Genomic DNA, 23433 nt, shown 5'->3' on the forward strand with positions numbered 1-23433 from the left:
AAGCGCAGTAGAAAATCTTGTTTGTGGCAGGACATAAACTGAAATTGTAGAGCTGTTGCATTAGTACCCATAGCACCCACCACATTTTTGCTCTTTGTTTTGGTCAAGGGTTTCCCTTTTTTTGTCTTTGCCTTTTCTCTATCTTGCACTTGGCTCTTTTCTGCCCGTGTCCATAGCAGCACCCACGGGTAGATTGCAATGATGCTGAGATGGACTTCTGCCAGGGGAGGAACAGAATCAGTGAGGAACAGGCAATGCAGTTCAAGGTCATTCTGGGCTTTTTCCCTCCAGCACCATACCCTTCTAAGAAGCAGTACCTGACTATTCTTTCAGTCCTGATAATCTCAGTCCCAAAAGTGGGACTTATTCTAGTTTTCATCTTATCTAATGTGTTAGTTGGAGGCCAATGAAAAACAGCTAAGCAATGAAAGTTTATTGTGATGTGCTAACAGGTACAACATTTAATGCCAGACATTTGAGTTGCCTTCAAATGTTGCTAGCAGGATTTAAAAAAAACAAAAGCTATTGTATATAGCAGAGAAGGTGCCTTGAAAATATTTATATTTCTTATTATTTCTGTGTCTTAGGGAAGACGCAATGTGCCACGCAATTGCTGCTTATTAAAAGACTTAATCCTACCTTAAGACTCGCAAACAAGAAATTTGCTGTGTAGACAAATGTGTAGAGAAAAAATACAAAGAAAATGTGATGCATTTATAACTATTTATGGACTTCATACATTGCCACTTATAAAAATGGTTAAATGTTGCTAACTCAAAGGTTTAAAGAAAATCTGTGATCATTAGAATAAGATTGCCCATGTGGCTGAGTTGAAGACTTTATATATCCATGTTGTGATGATTTTGTATAAAAGCACAAAAGTATTTGTGAGACAAGTGGATGGAATAGATAAGAGGTGGATGGGTGCTGAGGTCATTATTGGAAGATGGCAGGCATAGATGAAAGGACACAGAATAAAAGGCAAAAGTAAATTAATATAGAGTACTTTTGTGGGACACGCCAGGAGCAGTATGTATACAGAAGTGTATTACTTATATGTAAGTACTAACACATTTGGGGGTGTGTGGGGTTTGAAAAATATAAGGACTAAAGGGATTCAGTATGCTGTCACCCCAAGGAGTGGAACAGAGCCAAGGAAAGGATCATCGGAAGTGAAATAGCAGGCAAACCTTACTGACTGTGCCATTTATTTGCTTCACATATTCGCTTTTAGTTACAGCCATCCATTCACAGTTGGCATGTGTCCAAAGAAAAATCAAAAATTACCTCAGCTGCCATGAAGCATTATGGAGAGAAAAAAAAAATTATCTTGGGTAGTTGGATCTTGGATTGATAGATGGAGAACCTAGAGGGGCACCCAGAGAGGATGCTGAAGTGAGGACCACATGAAGTGTGTGCTGTGCCTACATACAGAAGATTGTTTTTTCCTCTGAAATATCCAGTTTAATATACAAAACAGTAAGCACAGAGGAAAAAAAAACAGTTATTGATAGAAAGAGTTATCTGTTTCTTTAAATATTTATAGATGGAAAACTGAAATCTATAGACATTAAAGCCTAAACCTGATAATCACACAGTTCAGACCTGTGACTTTTTCAACAGTATCGAAGTTAACCACAAGCTAGTTATGAACCATGGACTCAGCTCGTTTCTTGCTTAGTCACAAACCACTATTTTAGACGCTGCTTGTGTAACGCTGTAAAAGTGACAGCAAGTTTGCTTTTAACTGCTAGGAACTTTGACACTTCTGCAGAGAGACAGAAATGGGTAGCCCTTTAAAAAAAAAAACGGTATGAATAAATTTGCAACTAAGCTATGCTATCACAGAAACCAAACTTATAAAATGATGTGACCAAAGGCTGCAAATAATGATAGAGAGAAAAATTGTGAAGTTGCTATAGTAACTATTAACAATTCAAACAGGCTGTTGATCTGAGAGCTTATTAAATACGTCAAACCAAATATTTTATTTATAATTTAAAACTCCAACATTGACACTTTACAGTTAACAGAAATTAAAAAGAAATTCAAGATGTAACTTAACAAAGACTTGAGAGTTAAGGCTGAGATAACATTTTCCTTCTACCTTGTCACTTTGCACATCCTAAAACACCTTCAAAAAACCTTTTATGCTAAAATTTTTCATGCTTGGCCATAGCCTGGAGAAAAGCAGAAGCAAAAACATTCAGCTTCTTTTGAATTATCTTCTTTGGGAGTGGGAGAGATGGGAACATCTTGATTTTTAGCCCCTGACATAAGCGCTTTGGTGTTTAAAGACCACATTGTGATCATGCACTATACGCTGCTGTCCTTACTTGGAATAAGTTATAGTTGCTCACATTGTTCTCACATTGTTGATCACATCAGTGAATCTAGCTAACTTTACAGATGAAACAGCAGAAACTTTCCCAGAAAAACAAACCTCTTTAAGACCCCAGTTCTGCAATGCACTGAAATCTTCACTGGGATTACTCATGTGCTTGAAATTAGGCATGAGATGAATCTACAATGCTGTCCAATTTATTCTGTGGTGCAATTGCAATCCTAAAAAGAACATTAGCACATTCATGTTGTGTTACAGAAGCCAAGGTCCTTCCCAGCTTGTGACCATGTTGGAGTGGGAAGAACTGTAGGTCCCTGGGCTTGACAGAGAGCCTGCTGAAGGATCCCAGATCCCACACAGCTTTGCTGTCAGGTGGCCTCTGAGACTATGTACATGCTATACCCTTAGCCACCAGCCTTGTTACCCTGACCCGTCTTTGGGTGTCTTTATCCCCAGAATGACACTTGTACCTTGGCTGTGAGCGCGAACACAGGTCTAAGGGGCTGTGGCTACCTACAAGTACCAGCTGACATTGGGACCAATCTTGTGGCCAACTCATCACAAGAGATGAACAGCAACAGTAAGTATTGCACAGTAGGTTGGGTCACTGTGTGGTCATGCAGCAAGGGGCCTGCTGTAATGCCCATTCCCAGGGAGGCAGAACTTGCCATCTCTTAAGCACTTACCACTTGCTCTGCAAATTTCTGCACTTGTCAAGCAATAACACTGAAATGGCACCGATCTGTTTATAAAAGTACTTTTTCCTGTAGAGAAATCCTGTAACATAGCTATACTGAGTGGATCCACAGCTAACTAGTTTGACGATACTTACTTAAATATCGGGATACATTATCTGTTTTTACCTTACATTCCAAATAAATTATCTGTGATTTTATTGTATTTATCTCTGCAAATCATATTTTTTCAACCAAGATGTATTAGTATAGTTTGGGTTTCTGTTTAGTAAAACGTGCATTTTTCAAATGTCAAACTGTACTTTGCTTTGAGCCTCAGAGTGGGCCTCATGTGACAGTGTTTCCACAGGCGAGGCGAGCTTCAGAGATTTCCGCCCCCCCCCCCCCGCCCCGAACCACCACGCAGTTGTGCCCTTGGCGTTGCAATTTCCACCCCTTCAGAAATTCTACAGATGCATCGGCTTGTGGTGTCACCCAGTAACTTGAGTTTTAAATAAAAATGCACTGGAAGAACTCTCATGTGGAAGCCTATTCTAACCATCATGACATTTCAGGTTTCCTCATGGAACAAAGTACATGAAAAAAGGGCTACCAAACCAGCTTATGTTTTCCTTGATGACCATTTTAAATAGAGCCATTAATTCCTTATCCAGTTAAAATTCAGTAATTATATATTGCATGCAAAGTTTCTGGTTACTGTCTACTGTATACATATGGCAGGCTAACACATGCCTCCACTCATACAATTATTTGCAGGTGCTACTAAATCTCTAGCAATCAAATAGCCTACATTCAATATTTCTAATTAGCTTATTTAGTAATCATGATGGAAACATAGGAATACATTTACTGGTGTCCCCTCAGATATCCTTAAAAATGAGGAATGTCACAAGGGGGTGGTTGTAACATGTGTGTTTTTTCAGCCCAGTCAGTATGCATCATTTTAATGTGACTGTGATCATAGCCCCATTTTGCCTGCCAATCCCAATTAACAAAATAACCCATCCTAGGGCTGAATTTATTGCTGCATCCCAGTGCAGCTTACTGGGACATGAAGCAGTAGTCTTGTACTCTACAAGCCTCTGAAAAGAAGCCATGCCTCTGGGAACTGCACTCAGCTTTTCTCAGCTGTGAAATCTCTCTGTTGCAAGACATGTTCCTGTCACATATTTTTCCTTGCGGCAGGCTGAATATTTCCCTTTTTTGATGACTCCAATATCATCAGTGAAATATCAAGATAAAAAGAAATATATTCAGGAGATAGCCTTGCTGTTAATCTTAAAGTTACCATTCAGCCTTGAAGACTAGGGCAGGTTTACTTATCATGAAAAACATTTGGTTTGCACCTGCACAATGAGTTATTACATCTGAAAATGAAATGGCAGCAGGCTTTTTTTTGCTAAAAATTGATGTGTATGCCATGTTACATTTTTCAGCACACAGCTAGTGTTGTGTCATCTATGTTGTATCATATACATACAATGTAATTCATACGTGAGGCGACTATATGGCACAGCACCAGCTTTCTTCTTCCAATGTCAAGCAATCTTACTTTTGGTGAGTATGGGAGCAGTAAGACACTTCTATTGTACAAGACCTTTTTTGGCAAAAAGATAACACCAAGAATTTCAGCAGCAGCAACCAAAAGACTGTGCATAGTGCAAAGATATGCAATATCTTTCTGTATCTCCAGGGACTTCCCCTAGATTCTGTGGCAGACAGAGTGTGAAGAGATTGCTCATAGTTCTTTTGTTCCTTCATCTCTTCTCACCAATTTTCACTTAGAATCAAACACTTTTGCTGGAGGCAAAAGGTACATTTTCTGGCTTCATGTCCCAGAATTTCTGTAAACTGTTCTTGCACATGTCTGCAGCCGACACATGAAATATGCAAACTTTTCTCCTGATTTATGCTTTATGCTCTGCATGAAGCCAGTATAATTGTGGAAAAGAAGTATTTTTTCTTGAAGTTCAGAAAGTAATGTACACTGTTTGAAAATTATTCCACAGCATCTTACTGCTGCCCCCACTGGAACAGTTCATTTCCAGTGTGTATTTTGTAAGAAAAACTGAGAAGAAACACGACTTTTATTCAACATCTCTAGTTTTAAACCTTAGCATTTGAGAAGATTTCCTGTTCCCATCACTGCATTTGGTAAACTTAGGAAATAAGTTTAGGAAATTCATTAAAGGCCACTTTTCCAAATTGACTTGCAACCAAACTTTTAACTACAAAACCCTGGGCCAAATTATCAAAAGAGCTCACCTCCCACTTGGCACAAGATTAAGGACAGACTTTTCAAAGCATTTAGCCACTTGAAGTTCTCAGTGTGACACCACTGGCCAGATTTCCAAACTTTCCACTCACTTAAGGACCTAGAAGTGAGCTGAACTCCTTTGAAAACAGTTATTGGTTTTGGACACTTCAAAACTATGTTGTATTGAATACAGTCCAGACACTGCACTACTCTAATTATTTATAATTTACTTGATAAAATATGAATGTTTCCTTCAACTTCTCCATGAATAGTTTTTCTGCATTCCTCAGAAAACTTCTGAATCTATAAACAGAATGTTTCCTTTCTGTACTCTTCACAGTTCTTATTCAAAAGCTCAGATAAAACGGCCCTTGCCAGTTTACTCACAACTACAGTAACTTCCCCCCTTTCTCTTCCAGATTCATAAAAAAACCTAAGATTAGCTCTCTTCACAAACAGTGAATTCCTTTATTCCTTATAAAGACTTTGATGCAACACTTTGGCTAGTAACCACTTTTATTGCTAAAATTACACTTATTAGAAGTTAAAGATACTGAAGGAAATAGAGCAATCTCAGATCAAAGTAGACCACTCAACTACATAAAAAAAAATAAAGCAATTAATAAGAAACAAGCTAAACACATCAAGGACCTAAATGATTAACTTACACTTACCAATTATTTTGACAACTTACTAAAGCAAGACTGCACATAACTGACCAGCTTTTTCTAAATTAATTCTAAATTAATGAAGAAAGAAATGATGGTTTAGTTATTTATCAAGATCTTCCTTACCAGCAAAGAAAAAGCAGCATTCTTATCAGAAATAACTTGACCACTACAAAACATGACTCTAAACTACATCTCTCAAAGCTTTCTACATATTAGCACAGCGATCATATTGATTCTACAGTAACTGCAGTAGAAGTAATTGCATTTAACTGTGATCACAAAACCAAATATTTAGGGTTTGACTACATGCAGTATGAATCCATTTATAATTAGCTAGACTACACTATGCTTTCTATTTTTCCATAATTTATCTGTTCTATCAGGCAGCTTTTTGAAGGTAAGTTTATTATGACTTCTTTTATCTGTAGAAGTTTCATTAATTTGCTTTTTTTTTTGCCCCTCCTGATATGGTTTCAGTTATTAAAAAGGCAATGGAAGAAGCAGAGGAAGTTTCAAAGTACAGCAATACAAGACCAGAGTGAATTTCAAACAACAAGAAATGAGGATTAAGACACCTGCAATAAGAGATTTATGTTCACTCTTCATATTAGGTTTAGCATGTTAATGGTTTATGGAATAAAATGGTTTAAAGCCCCCTGACAATTCTATATATCCAAAGACAGACCTACAAGTCCTTTAACGAAACCGAGCATAACATCTAAACATGTGTGTTACACACTAACTCTACTTTGTATTTTTAACAATAGAGTTTGATAGAGAGGACAGTGCTGGACAAACAATTTATATTTATCACTTGCTGCAGTATGAAGATTATTTGTATTCAGACTCAACTCTGTCTAGGATTTAACACACCCATGGACCAAATAAATATATCTTGTTTGTTATCTTAAACTGTGCAGAAAGAGTGATGGTAACATGTATCTGGTGTGGAATGTCCACAGGGTATCTAGCGTGGGTTTGTCCCCCGCACAGTCTGTATCAACATATAACACATAGATATTTAATCTTGATGTAAGAAATGAATTTTTTACAGTAAGAGCAATCATTCATGGGAGCAACCTCCGCAGGATGTGGCAGAATGTTTTCAAGACGTGATTGGGCAGGGTGCTAGAAAATCTTATCTAGGCTCCCTTTCCCACAGAAGGTTGGACCAGATGATCTGTCAAGGTCCCTTCCAGCCTGGGCTGTTCTATGATTCTATATGATTGTAAACTATAAAGTTCTTCAGGTATCCACAGTAAGGTGCAGAGATGCAGACCCTGTGGCATTACAGAGCAGTGGTCCCACTCATGCTTCTCTTCCTCATCATCCTTGTTAAACCATCAATCACAACAGTGCTCACTATCTTCTTACACATTTAGATAGATGTAGTGTTTCAAAGATTTACTTTTCAACTGTAAGAGCTAAAGGTTTAGACTTACAGAAAAAGCTTAGGTTCTGGAATACAGTTACATGGCAAATTGAAAAAAAAAATCCAACACCCTAGCAGTTACGTGGCAATTAACATGGCAAATTACCGTAATAATTTTAGAAATGGTTGCAAATACATTACTGTTACTTTTCTTCTGGGTGTGCAGAATTATTCTGTGCCTAATAATTCTGACATACCAATGAGACCTGTCAAAGAGTAGCTAGAATCCCAGAAAATACTTGAAGAAAAGTAAGACATGTACAAGCATTACCGCTCAAGTAGAGAGTGGAGTGTATCCTGAACTTAACAGTGAAGTCCGGCACGGAAAAAACCCAGAGGGTATCTCGAAAGGCCGGGAGATTTGGATGTTCATTTGGGTACACCTCCAGTCCATGGGCATGTCCTACTGGATATTCATTTTATAGATCAGCTACCAGCATGAAATATGTTATCTGAGGCAGATGAAGAGGACTGTCTGTGGTAGCACAGACAGACACGGCAGATGTAACTGCATGAACTGTTTCACGGAGGTGGAGGTTGTGCAAACCTTTTTCTATGCTCTCAGTATTGGTAGTATAGAGCAGCTCTATGGGCTGGACTGCTGGCTCACACGGCACTTCCCTGTTACTCAGTGCCCAGGGGTAGCAGTTCAAGGAAGTTTGTAGATTAACTCAATTGATGTTTTAGAAAAATGCTAGCAGGAATCAGTTGCTTGTTGGGTCTGGCCAGGATTGGGACTGGTATAGCCGCCTTCAACAAGCAGCTATGAGCTTGACTCTGCTGAGTGCCAGGACTCTGGTGCTCTGCGACATGGTACCCCAGGGCGTCAGCAAGTTCCCACTGGCCCGGGGACCTTGCTCACATCGTTGTATGAGCTGCTGCACAAATAAAAACTGTGCAGAAGTCACTGACGTGGAAGTCACGCATGTCCTTCCTGCAGCCAGCACTCGGGGGGATGCTATCTACCTTAAGAGAGTGGCTTTCTAGATACATCATTTCATATTTCCTCTGGTTTGTATTCTTGGGCCCCTGGGCCAGACTGTATCTTGAAGGACCTCAGGCCAAATTCTGGTTTCAGCTACAATGCAGCTGTTCTGAAGGAATTGCTTTGACTTCCATTGCACTGCTCTGGATTAGCACTGCAGTAACAAAGGGTAGAACTTGGATCATTGCATTCTTTCCCTGCCATCCAAAGAAAAAACAGGTTAACTGTTTGTATCACAGTGCATCAGGTGAGGAGTTTTAGAGAAACACAAAAAATGAGTCCTGACAGTTAAAAAACAGAACCCTAAAACCCAGGTAGCTCAATTCAAATGCCAAAGTCTGCTTTTCTGACTGCTTGGTTTCATTTGTCAACACCATTTAGCTGTACATATATTTTTTAATTGCCTAAAGATAACAATTTTGAAGAACCCAATGATGTTTTTAAGCAGTCCAGGGGAACTTTAATCACATTCAAATAAAGTGCTTGTGCAATTCTCAGATCTAGTTTGAACTCTTATTTTTGTTCTTCTGTAAGATTCATGTGAAAAGCCACTACAGCCTGGGGTTTTGAAGTTGAAAGATAATAATTTGGCCTTCTGGCTTATATCTTTGTCAGTTTTTTAATCTCTATATGAAGTCTTTCAGCTTTAGAGAAAGACCAATTGATGTTCCCTGAAGCATGTGTATTCTTTCAACATCATAAAAGAAGTCAGCCATTGTCATTTTCAATCTAAAAGTTTTATTCTCTTTATTCTCAAATTAATTTGGTTTAGTAGTCCAATTGCCTGTGTCAGGTTCAAAAAACAAGAATTAATGTAATCTGATTTCTACAGCTATCTATAGGCTGTTGGTCATACAGCCTGATATCTGAATGTGATACAAATATACACAGCAGAACCAGACACCTCAAACGGCTTAAGAGATAAACCCCTTTAAATAAGCTTGAGACAGATCTGAATTTATTTAAATGTCTGATTCTAAATGTACTTATGCTTGGTAGTAATGTTTACCATCTGCCTGATTCTGTCTGATGAGGTAATTGTAAATCTATAAATAGCTTAACATATGCTGCACGTATTCTGGCCTTAAATATTACAGCCTTTGTGTAAAACAACTGGAAATAATAAGAAGTTATATTAGTTTGGGCATTATTCAGGGTAAGTTGAGAAAGAAGTATAAAGGGTTTTCATTTTCTATTTGTATCTTCTCCTCCAAAGGCCTGGTTAAAACCAAAGCGTTGTTTATAGGCTCAATTCTAACAAGCTGTCACTACTTTCTGTGATTCATACCTACTGAAATAGGCATTGGAAGTGTAGTAAAGCAGTTACAGTCAGAGTAATGTACACTGTAAACCAATATGAGAACTACATTCATTTAAGATGAACAAATAGTTTTTGTTCTGTGAATGATTAACACCAAAGTCCAGTGGATGTTTCCTTTTCTTTTACAGGGTAGAAAATGGGAAAATTATGTATAAGCATAGCGATCATGAAAGCTTAGCTTGAAAGAATAGTTTTATATCCAGATTAGAGGATTCTTGACACTACTGTACCTACAGCCATTGTACAAGGAAAGTGCTGTTTCATAATTGCAACTAAGAATACAATTAATGCCAATTATCTGCAGAAAGAATTGTAACTGCTCGTGTGCACTCACCTAAAATAAAACCATAGGGAAAGGAACAAAGTGCTCTAAAATCATACAGCTTTTGAAACCACGCTTATTGGCTCACAGCTTTTTGCCTGCATCGTCGGGAGACCATGAGATGTAACCAAAGACGTATGGCTGGGTAACTAGGTGATATTCTTTTCTGGATCATGGTTCTTAGAAAAAAACATTCAGTTAAGAGAGAGATCATATTTTCTCTTGCATGATTTGTGCTCCAGAACCAAGACCACACTGCAGATTTCCATGAATTAGCTCTGGAAATCTGACATCAGCCTGTTCATTCAGGCAATCATTTCAGCTGCTTGCAGTGCCACCCTAGTGCAGGTGGAGGAAAAATGATACATTACCAAATTAGAAATAAAACAGTGAGTCACCCTCCAAACCTCCTCCCAGTGGTATGGTCAGTCTCTGTCTTGTCTGTAGCATTGATACAAAGTTTAAAAAAAGGCCCAAAGACGTGTATAGGTTCAGCTGCCCACGCCACGCACATAAAATTCTTAATGTGGAAAGTTAAGAGCAAGGACTGTTCCAAGGCTTCTTACTGAACGCTGGATTCATTGCACAGGATCTTGGCTATAATGCTGTGAGCTGTATGGTTGTACTCTGCGTTCCATGTGCAAAGTGGCAGTTATTTTATCTTCTTGCACCATGAATTAGTCCCTGATGTTTATGTAGGCCTTTAATTTAATTAATTGAAAAGTTTTGCTCCATTTGTATTTAATGAGAGTTCCTCCCGAGCATCTGTTTCTTGACCTTCAAAGCCCTCACCTGGTCCAGGATTCTTCCCAGGTTATTCACTATCAGCATGAAACTTCTGGAGAGTATGTGAGAAAAGATGAACCAATTTCCAGCTGTGTGCAACTATGCCCAGCCAGACATCTTCACACCATATGAGTGGCTAGACTTCAATCAGGCAGGACTGACAAGCTGAATGGAAGAAGGAATTGTCTGAGAAAACTCATGTCCCCTAGAACTATCATTATTTTGAGAGTGCCTACACGTTTGATGTAAATCTTTCCTCTGCTTTCACATGCCCTGTGAGGCTGGACACCCGGCTAACCCTGGATCAAAAGGTGCCAGTTCTGCCTGTGACAGATAATACAGTTCATCCTGGCCTTCCCAAGGAGCACACTGTAAATGTGCACACTCACACTGCCGAAACATAGCTCTGACTACTCTGGGGCATAGCACTGGCAGTCTATATGGAAGAGCAGTAACCGTCAAAGTGAACTGGATGAAGATATGAGAATGACAGTACGGAGGTTGAGCACTGTGGATGAGAAGAAAATAAATCAAAAGTAAGCAGCAAAAGTGATTTTCAGTGAGAGGGTAAAGAAGAACATGGAGTGCACCAAAGGAGAACTTTAAAGCACTATTTTTTAAAACATTTAAATAAAAGCATTGTCACAATACCAATCAGTGCAATTAAGTGTTTGTTGTGCGATCATAAGAAAAGGATACATGTAATAAAGAGTGACAGATACTTACAAAAGAGTTTCAGAAATGCACTAAGGGTATTCCTGACATGTTCTGTATCTCCAGTTATGCGGAGGTGTGAGCTATGTATTGTCTGACTTGGGAATTGGGTGGAGGGTGGTAGGAAGTGAAATGAGGCAGGGTCAGATGCTCCTTTGACAGTAAAGGAATAATTTAGTTTACAGATCACAGAACTCATGTCAGTTGAGCTCAGATTCTCATCCTATTTTCACTAAAATAGATCTGATGTGACTTTTTTTTACTCCTACAGATAAAAATTCTGGATAGTCATCTAAATATCTGAATCTTCCTATCACATTCTTTAATTTTTTTTAATACTTTATTATAGGGCCAAAGACACCTTCTTTTATATGATTGTTTTCAGTCATTTTACCTAACTTGCAACTGTGAACAGATTATGGCCTTCATTTCTTTTGTATCCACTGGTGCTGTAGCAATTTCTAAAGTAAAGACAGAATGGAAGTCATATCAAAGCAGACTGTGCTTCCTGCCCCTCTAAAGTGGTAACATATGCTAGAAAGAAAGGAAGTGATGAGGTCCAAGACAATAAACAGCCAGAACATCTGGTAAACGAAATGCCAAACTGTCCTAATTCAGTTGTGCATATCTACTGGCTTCTCTCAGATTTACCCTGAAGAAAACAAAACTACTAATTTCTTACATAGCTGGAGTATCAGGAGAATCCCATTTCTGACTAGGATGCTTTACAGCGACGTAATTAAAACCCTTTATGATCTCCATGCTACGTTCAGATTGGGGTAGTCCCCACCCAAGACACAGTTTCTAAGCAGTCGTAATAAAATCTAAATGGCACCTTTCCTCTCCCATTTACTCACTTTAATCTCTCAGTAAAACCAAAACTTGCTGGGTCCCAGACACAGTGTTAACAGATGCAACATTCATATACATCTTAAGGATTTTTTTACAACATTGCCAAGTCCCTGATCTGAAGATAAACTTCTGAAAGATTCATTCCATTTAAATCACTGTTGGGCCAGTGAAATTGATGGAATTACCTCAAATTTGGGTCAGTGTAAGTAGAACATGAACTCTGGCCAGAAATACCAGCACGTCTTGGCTGTGTATGGCAAATAAGCAGACCTGATGCACTACGGTGAGTGAGCAGGTAGAGGACTTAGTTGCAGGCTGTGCAGCAATTCCTGAGGCCAATGCCATGAAAACAAAATACAATATTACTTTATCTTATCGTAACTTACTAGTACCATTGCCTAAATGTCTACACAGCAAACATTTGCTTGTACCACTAGTTTATTGTCCCTGGTTGCTGTTACTGCGCTGACCTAAGGTATTGGACAAACATTTTGAATTGTTTCATTTATGACAGAACAGAAGCCAAAATGACTTCTATCTTTGTTCTCCCGTATCTTTGTAATGATATGTGCTGGAACAGCCTGGGGATAGAAGTATTAGTTAACTGTTTTTACAGAACAATGACTTAGTGTCAGACCCCCAAAGTGGGGGTTGTTCCACCTTTCATTTTTTGTAATGATATCATGAAATGAAAGCTATTTAAAACAAGCACATAAATAATGAAAAATATTTGCCACCATCTTCATATTTCACACACATTCTCATTTCATATTTCCTGACGCAGTGACTCCATTTCTCCTTCAATTAGCTTTTGAAGCCTTATTCTCTAGCACTTTGCTGATACGGAAAAATTTTTCTCAATATATAAGGGCAATGTGAGCTTGTATACAAACAACAGTGTCTGTAATGCAGAATCCTCAGGGCTATCTCTTGAACTTCCTTACACTAGTAAGGGGTTGCAAGAATACGACAAGGATACATCCTTGAGGGGAACACAAGACGAAGCAGAAAGTCTTATGTGCAGTGACGCAGGGAAGCAGAAAAGTGTTACATTTCTGTATCAGTAGCTAAATCACATTGTACCATGGATCAACTGTTGCCAGTTACAGCACACTATTTCAAGAACAGAGATAAAGATTTAAAATAACTATTACCAAAAAGCAGATCGTTCATAATAACTGGTACACAAAAGATAAAATAAAATCAAGAATTCTGTCATTGAGTTTAATGGGAATAATCTGACACATGCACTTTACAATATTTCGGGTGGAATTTAATAGAAAATTGTAGATTTTCCCTAATGATTTCTCTCTTCCTCTTCACCTGAGTCTACCCCGATAGTTGCTTAAGATCAAATGAAGAATTTACCTATAATAAATATTAAGAAGACCATTACATTTAATTAACTTTTAAAGTATTTTAGTCAGGCCTCTAACTGAACAATGCTTTCCTTTTGAAGGAATGTAGCAAATACCTCATGTTGAGTTTTATTGTATGATTAAATCGAGGATCCAATAATTCAAACACATTTCATAGAAACAACGCCATGGTTCTTTTGGTTGTCATGCTACATGGAGATGAATAAAAGATCAAGCACATACTATACACATATGGGCACTGGAAGTAGTGTCTTATGGGTCATGAAGAAATTCAGATGCAAAACAGCAGGACAGACATTGGACTTGTAGGGGGTGGGAACAGACCTGCATTGCAAATTTCAGCAGCTACAGGGGCTGGACAACCTAAAACATCCTTCCTTAGAACAGCACATGCATCAGCTGTTGGTGTGTTCAATACCCAGCCAGGGCAAAAGCTTCTCTGCACACAGACTGCTGTAAGAATGCTATATGACATTTGCTAGGCATATGATCCAATCGCTGCTGGAAGAACAGATTCAAGTTATGCCACTTCATGTTTGGTACATTCTTTATAATGAGGAGGTTGAACCACAGTTTTAATCCTGCTAGCAGGTGACCTTTTCAAAATTCTGTATTTTTACTGCCTATCAATTTGTCTCTTTCTTCCAAGCTCCTGAGATTGTAATCAAAGATGAATAGGAATTGCCAGAGAATTACTGAATACTAAAAAAGCCAAAGCATTAAAGATGGCTTTCACCCAGTATATGCCCTAATGCAACCATGATATCTGATTTTTAATAGATTAGGTGAAAATATGCACATTAGCAAACTAAACAATGTAGCAATATCCACAGAAAACAGGTTTCATTGATTAAATAATAAATATAGTATCTTACTATGCTTTTGGGGAAACAGAAATATGAAAAGCAACGCATGCATTTTTGAATTATAAGAGGAGGGAATATTGGCAGATCTTTCACCGGCTGTTTATCATGAAAAAGAAGTTACAGTTACCATTCCCCAGCCATGCAGTCTGAAAAAATAAAAATTGTACATTAATAAATTATAACAATAATGCATGAAGCTAATATAAAACTTTTGAAGGCAGTTTCTTAGTCCAGAGGGAGTTGTCAAATTTGCTATTTGTGGCTTTAATGTTACTTGGAATTTCTTCTAGGGCATTTAAAACTCCTTTTGCGACTCTTCATCAGCAGTTTCGGAGACAGCAAAGGCCTTGACAATACACATTTTCACTTTCTGCATGGCTGACGGACTTCATATGCTATATCCAATTTAAGGGTAGAGCAGTAGATTACATTGCTAGAATATAGAGAGCCATTGCTGTTGAGACTGAATCATTACTGTTTATAGTAATTCTTACTATTTGGTTTTTGACAGCCCTTTGTGACTGGAATAAAAGATGATGCTGAAATTATTGTCAAGCTACTGTAATAACTAGTAGTGCATGAAGTCTGCAGCAGATGGACTTGAACTTACGAGCTCTCAGATTCTCAACAGCCTTTCAAATGAGCAGTGTCCTCCCTGGCCATGTGTAATGCAACTAGCTTTGACAAATCCTTATTTCAGAAGATGAAATATTATTTCAGCCAGCTTACTTTGTTCTATTTGAAATGTTTTATAGGGCTTAATTTGAGAGGTAGATTAGAATCGAGAACAAATTGATTCTCAGCTGCATGAGGTACACTACATTACGGGTACATCCAAGTTGAACAACAACAAAGTGACTTGACATAGACCACTTCCAAAAGGGCCCCCCAGCCATTTCAATTACAATATGCAATTGCTGTATATATTTCTTTGACTAAACTCATAATTTTCCTCATGATCTCCACTAATTCAAATAGACCTTTAATCTGACAAATGCAAAGCAATAGTAAAATTTTGTTTGGTATATAGTACCTCAGAAGGATTCTCTTATAACACAGCCAGCTGCTATTGACTTGGATGCTGTTTTAGCTGCTGTCAAGAACATGGATGGATAGCAACTAGCTTGCATTGCTGCAGGAATGTCTTACACTGGATTTGTCTCACTAAAGACCTCTTACAGAAGCATGTTTCTCTCAGGTCCCTAGTTTACCGATCGCTTAGTGCAGTGCAAACCGACTACTGTCTATGAACAGTCAGCTGTTCATACCAGAAGTGGACAACAGAAACCCACCAGAGAGAGCTCAGCTTCAGCAGTCCTCTGGACCTCATCAATGTATACCAACATCCCAGTGCCTCCTGGGCAGGCAGTCTAAAATCCAAATGATAAATGTTCCAAGGGCTGGTTTAAGACTTTGTCAGATTATTTCTTTTGTCCATATCTAGGATCTTTGTATTAGGATTCATTACCTCTGAAAACCTCTTGCTCTTTTTTGCATATCATGATTCTTTCTTTATATTCTAGCATTACAGTTTGATCTTTTATCGCATTGCTGCTATTCATGATTCTATAGTTAAAGTTGCATCAGCACTTTTGCTACAAAACCCATTTACGAGTGGTTTGTAACACAGCTATGAAGACGTACTACAGAATGAAAGGTGGTGTACAAAGTCTCAGCATGGGGCATTGTCTTTTTATCACTTTTTTAATAAACAAATTAGACTTACTATTTTAAGCCTTTATGAGTGTAAAATAATTCCAGTTTATAGGTTTTTGCCTACATAATGTGGCAATCAACTGTTATTAAAAAAAAGTAAAATGAACCAACTTATAAATACAATGATAAAACTGATTATGGAGAAAGTGGAATTTTGTGACAGTAACAGCAGGCCAAATACATGCTTCCTTATGTGGGTGAGCTGTGCACTGAGAATGTGCTGAGTTACACTTACACATTTTCTCCAAGTAGATGGGAGAATCCAGCCTGGGGTGCAAAGTGGGACCCTGGTCAATAAATTGCCCTCGAATCTCTTGTGCTGTGTTTGTTTTACAAGGACATCAGTTCCCCAATGGAGTGAACATAGGTGTCCTGGTTTCAGCCAGGGTAGAGTTAGTTTTCTTCATAGAAGCTAGTGTGAGGCTATGTTTCGGATTTGGGATGCAAAAATGTTGGTAACAGGCTGATGTTTTGAGTTGTTGCTAAGTAGTCAAGGACAGTCCAGTTTCTTGTGCTGGCCTGCCAGCGAGCAGGCTGGGGGTGCACGGGAAGCTGGGAGGGGACACAGCTGGGACAGCTGACCCAGGCTGGCCAAAGAGGTATTCCATACCATATAACGTCATGCTCAGTATATAAAGCTGGGACAAAGAAGGAGGAAGGGGTAGAGGGACATTTGGGGTTACGGCGTCTGTCTTCCCAAGAAACCATTACATGTGATCGAGCCCCGCTTCCCTGAAGATGGCTGAACACCGGCCTGCCCATGGGGAGTGGTGAATTAATTCCTTGTTTTGCTTTGCTTGCGTGCATGACTTTCGCTTTACTTATTAAACTGTCTTTATCTCAAACCATGAGTTTCCTCACTTTTACTCTTCCGATTCTCTCCCCCATCCCACCATGGGGGAGTGAGCGAGCGGCTGCGTGGTGCTTAGTTGCCGTCTGGGGCTAAACCACGACAATAGGGTAACGTATTCCCCTCTCCTTAAATGCCATTGCTGCTGGCTTCTTGAAAAAAGGTGACCACAAGTGCTTTCAAAGGGCAGGTTGCTCATGCACCTCATGGATGTTGTGTGTTTCAATAAAAATATACTGATGAGGTTCAGTGAAGGCTTGAGAGTGTCTGTTTTGGACTGTGGCTTATCCTCATCACTGGGCCTTCTACCCATAACTTAGTCATATTACCTTTCATTTCTGCTTAGCCACATACAATGTTATATTTTGAGGTACTCTGAAATACTTCTTCAAGGCTCAGAAGATGCTAGCTGGTTGAGCAGCTTTCCTTGATAAACTGCTTCAAGACACTGGGGTATGATGAATAAACTCACAGATCCTCACCAGTGACTCATCCCCCAAGATGAGAACCCAGTAGCCCACTCAGGACCCATGGACCAGTGATAACATGATACAGTGCAATTAATGACTCTGGGGGGGGCGACCTGAGAAAGCTGGTCATACTGCTCGTAGTACCTAAGCTAGCTTGGATCATATTTACCAAAGCCCGTGTCGCACACCGGAGGCATGTCCTTAGATACACATGGTTCCCAAGATGTGCTGATAGATTAGGAGTGCCCCACTAATTTACTGCATTTGTGAGTTCATTCATGGCCCTTGATTTGGCTGTGGTGTGATGAGACTGGGAGACCAGTTTAAAAGTATGTCTACTATAAAGGGCATTCAAATATAAAAAGAGCCCTGGCTATGTACATGTATGGATATTATTGGTGATAACAGATAAAAATCTATAGTAAAACTTAAAAGCAACTCATGCTGTCTCTACACTGGGACCAGATGTGTGCTGAAAGCTGCACCTGTGAATGTACTGGATGAGATTCACTGGCCGACTCAGATACCAAGAGGGAAGCTGCATCAGCACAAACCTCAGCCCAGGCTGCTCATGCCTTCGAAAGGCTTTGGGTGCTTCTCAGCTGAAGTATGTGCTGCCACAGTCTTGGCTATTAACACTGTGTTACAAGTGAGGTAACAGATGTGCTAATGCCTGCAGCAGAAAGCCCTGAAGTTCAGGTTCCATTGGCTTTTACTGACTCATGGATCTGAAGTCATTTCGAAATGTTAATATCTTGTACTCAGTGAAAATGGGGCTATCTTGGATTCCGCTCATGCAAGTGCTACACAGATAACTTTACACATGGGACTTCAGAGAGCTGCCCAAATTACAGCGTGTTATTACAAACTCCAGTGAAAACCGGCACAGAAATCAGGAATGATTTTTAAAAACACAGCACAAATTCCAAAGGAATAACTATGGGCAATGAGGGGAAAAAAAAATAAAAATCAGGTTTTACCATGGACCTACTAGCCACATATTAACAGAAGATTTATTGTTGTCCTTCTTATAGCTATTGTGTATTAAAAAAATATATATATATTACAAATATGCTTTCAGGGGAGATGAAGCTTGAATCGTCTGCACATAAAATACCTGTGATGTATTTAAATAATCTTTAACAGGAAAACTATTATGTATATTTTGCAATATACCTGGGAAGGAATCACTAAATACTAATATTTTCCTAAATATTTAAACCATCAATACACTGCCTAGTCGAACAATGGGTTTCTACTGATATAAATGGTTCGGTAATAACTTAAAACATCGTGAAGTACCAAATGTAGAACTGCACAATCACCTCCCAGTGATCCCTGTTTTTTCCTCCATTTAGTAAGGAAGGTTGCTGGCAGCAAGGTTCTTACACAAACTGACAAAAGCAAGTGGAGACAGTGATCTGTGCTTATTTAAGTCTCTATTCTTTCATGCCACTCAGCTTCAATCCTGTGCCTGGCAAAACATCATGAGTATTCCCTGCCTCTTTTAACTGAAGGAAGCAAATCAAGAACCAGACAGGCTAATGGGAACTGAACCTCATTTCTTGGCTTCTTGCTCAACCTGCAAAGCCAAACAGAAAGCAGCCCACTTCTCCAGGCCTCACACTCCCCTTGCCAGCTGGGAAGTTGAGCTCCTCCTCGCTTCCTGGCTCCATGGCAGGCAGCATGCAGACTGCTTTCCCGGCTGTGAGCGCCACCAGCCAGCTGGGAATCTGACTGCTTCTCCAGATCTCCTGTCCACTTGCCAAACAGAATCTGCAGGGCTCCTTTTCCACTCACTCCAGCCAGTTAGGAGGTGATCTGTAGTGCTATTATCACAGTTGGCTAAACAGTTCAAAATTCTCCATATGAAAATGAAGTTTTGGTAAAACTCCAGAAGAAGGGGGACCAAAAGAGAAATTTAACAAGGAAAGGGCATCCTTCGCACTCACTCTCAATTCCCAGTGTGTTGAGTCACATTTAGGGGCTTTTATTTCCACCTCTTCTCCTAACTGCCCTTAATCTGAGGCACATTCAACTAGAAATACCAGAGGCACGTTAGAGTGAGGAAAGTGAAAAAGCAACAGCTACTGACTAGAGCTGGTTGAAAGGTTTTCAACAAAACCTGAAACCGCATGAAACCAACCTCGTTTAACATTTCACTGCAACTTGAAACACAAACCAGATTTGTTGAAAAGTTCCCTGAGGATTGTGGTTCCAGTCCCACCTGACTCATCCATTTATAGTACACAACTTTATTAGACAAACTGAGGGCCAGTATAGCTGGGCTGTTTCACAACTATCAGAAGGGCAACCTGTCCTGCATGCTGCCCCGTGTGGTCTCGCCAGACTTGGAACACAGGAAACAGCCTCATCTCTCTCAGACAGACAGACAGACATGCAATAACAAGGGAAGGCATATCCCCTCTTTTCCATTTCTGTATGGGATAACCAATTATTTAAAGGATCCTTAGTGATCAAGAGCATGGGATGGACAGGTACAAAAAAAGAAGCATCCTCCCTCTGTGCCAGGAGAGGCCAGGTTGCTCCCACCCATACACAGGCCACAGCACCCCCTTTGGCCCATTTGTCTGCTTGCAGTTTGTCCCAGACTAGGTTACTGTTTTCACCTGAATTAGTTGCTGCACTGAGTGATTTGATAGACGCTTTGCGTAAACAAAGTTCTGCTTCTGAGCTGCTTACAGGCAGCTCGCTATTGCTGTTCATGCAATGTCTGCACAACTGCACACTTCAAATAATCAATGCAAATCAGACTGCTTCTGGTCAGTCAGTGGCCATAATTTTCATAATCTTTGTTGTTTTATGTTGTCACTGCTCACATACACATAGGTGCTAGCAGACAGAAAAAAACCTCATGCAACCTCAAGTATATCCACAAGTCTCAACTGCCCCAAATGGTCACAAACAGCAAGTACACAATCATCCTTTCTGTACATAGATGATTTCACTAGCTTTATTAATGTGGATATTCAAAACTACATTTCCCTTTTCCCTTCTTTCTTCTCTCCCTCTATGCTCTTCCAGCTCTAGTTTGAGTTTTGTTTTGAAGCACTGGATTTATTCATACATCAAAGGGAAAGCTAAGGCATCAGAGCCCACATAGACAGCAAAGAAAGGCACAGTTTACAAAGTGGAAACTTGCTGAGAGAGAAGCAGCTAAGTTTTGCAAGTGTCACCCACTGATTGCCACCCTGGAGGTACATCAAACATCATTACTTGCTCACTACAGTCAAACATTTCTCTTTCAAAGCCTCCTAACATAATGTATTATTTGTATTACTGTAATACTGAAAAGTCCCAATCCTGTCCAGTGCCCTGTGAGGAGTACCTCCTCCACAGGATCCGCAAACTTAGAACTGAGTTTTCTCGGATGAGAGGCAGTCTAGCTCTATAGGCACAGAGGTCCCTGGGGGCTAATTTAGACAAAATTAGGCTGGAAGGAGCTACTCCCTACCACAGTATCTCAAAACTGGGCATCAATGTTCAGGATTAACCCTCCCTCGCCCGGAGTTTGTACTAAGATGGAGGGGGGGTGGGAGTGGGGAGACAGACATCTTTCTTGTCCTAAAGAGATCCCATGATATTTATGATATACTTAGAATAACATATAGGGGGATTTGACCATATCTTTGGGGCCCTATCTTCTTATTCTCATTTAAATAAATGTCTTCCTTTTTGAGCAGTGTCAAGAGAGACTCTGGCATGGGAGTGCACCAGCAAACTGTTTCACGTAACAGCATTGCACTTTCTAGGCCCAGTGTGGAAAGCTGTGGTAGATCCAAAACCCATCTTCTTTACATCTGGCAGACCAGGGGCTCAGTGTCCTTCCTATCTTGTAGTTTCACCAAATATGCTTTCTTCCTTTAGCTGAGAATTATTATTGTTAATTATTGTTAGAGTATCTGTTTCCTTTTTTGGGGTTTTTTTTTGCAATGTTTTTGCTTGTATGCCAGGCTGCATACAGTGTATCCAGTATTCTGAAAATACAGCTGAGTCTACCAACCTTGCACTTACCTTTGTGACACCAAGTCTGTTCTTTATAGCCAAAACAAAAAAGAAGGGATAAGTATTTAAAATGACACTCATCTCACAGCCTCCATACAGTATGAATATTTTCCTTCATTCTGACTAAACCTTTTGGCAATTAAATGAAAAACACACGGAAATAATGACCTTGTTCTTCCATGATACTTTAGCAGTCTCAAAATAGCCATAATTTTTAGCTGCACTACTTATTTCCAAATTGCAACAGCGAATAAAGCAAAGAGAAGGGCATATTTTGGCATGCTCAGCTTCTAACAAAATACACATAATTTAAAACTTATCGTTCCAGAAATCTAACCAGAAGCTAATTGAGGGATAAAAAATTCAACCTGTCACTGCTTGCTACAAGGAGCCATTGACTACAAAGTGCCTTTGACTGCAGTACAGCAGACTTCCAGTCCTCCAGTCCTTTGCAAAACTTGAAGGAGCTTCTTATCAGTCAGAAATTTGAACAGGTTAGTATCAATACGATCAAAAGGCCCAGTTCTGGTCACAACTGAGAGGAAGCCCACTCACAGAGTTGTAAGGATTTTGTTATTTTGTTTTATCACCTCCATAAATAAGAATGAAATAGAGTGCATGTTACTGCAAGTTCTGGATAGCCTTTAGAAATTTGTTGTTAGTGTTTATTACACCAGATATATAATAATAGGTTTCCTGTTAGACTCAATTTTCTCCACTGTTGCAAACACAAGACAGAGTGGTTAAATCCAAATGATTAGTTTCCTTTTAAAATGTGGATATATTAATTTGGCCTATAGGATAATAGCTTTATCCTAAAAAATGCATAGTAAAGTACAGTCCACAGAATATAATTCCTAAGAAATATGTTGGACTGCAGTATGAACCATAACTATGCCTGGTGACTGTTCACACTGAGAAGAGTATTGCTTACCTATATCTTCTTTGAGGGGACTGACTATTATTTGCAGTGATGTGGATGTTGCCATTGGCTTCACTGCGATAGGTCAGTGAACAAGAAAGATAGGAGATTTATTCACAGTTTACACTTTCATCTGAAGCAAGATGCAACAAATAGCTATGAAAAGCAAAAATGAGGAATGATGAAGAGGAATAAATGTTATGTATAGAAAAAATTGTAAGCTAACAAAACAGCTATTTCACAGTTTAATGATTCCAAAATAATCTGAAAGTTTTTACAAAAATCTCCACCTTTCATTCAATCACAGAACACCTGCTGTCCCTGGGTGTAAGTGACTTCTTGTGGCATCAAAGCAGACATTGCTTTGAGGAGAGATGCAGGGAAGAGCAACATTTCACATGTTGATTAAACTGGGGCATTTTATTAGAAAAGCTATGGAGTGAAAAATAAAGATGCACATGGGAATGAAATACTCCAAGCTAGCACCACTAGTGTAAGAAGTGGCAACATTGTATTTTAAACTATTTTGCTTCTTGGATTTAGATCTGGGCTGGGAGGAAGAGAGCTTGACTGACTCTCACACAGGGACTGCTGCTGAATGCAAAGGGTAGCGCAGCCTGCTGTAGCAGTGGCACTCCCTTGTCAGCACCTTGCCAGCTGGATGTGCAGCTCCAGAGCTAGAGACGCTCAGAGGGAGCAAAAAGAGGAAGCTACATTTTGTTTCATCAGGGCAAAGTAATTGATATCACTGAATTGTTAAGGGAAATTTGAAAAAAAAAAAAAAAATAAACACAGATTTATATTTCTGCAGATATATGAAGAAAA

This window comes from Phaethon aethereus (genome assembly GCF_964289735.1).
Source record: "Phaethon aethereus genome assembly, chromosome: 12".
Classification (NCBI taxonomy): Eukaryota; Metazoa; Chordata; class Aves; order Phaethontiformes; family Phaethontidae; genus Phaethon; species Phaethon aethereus.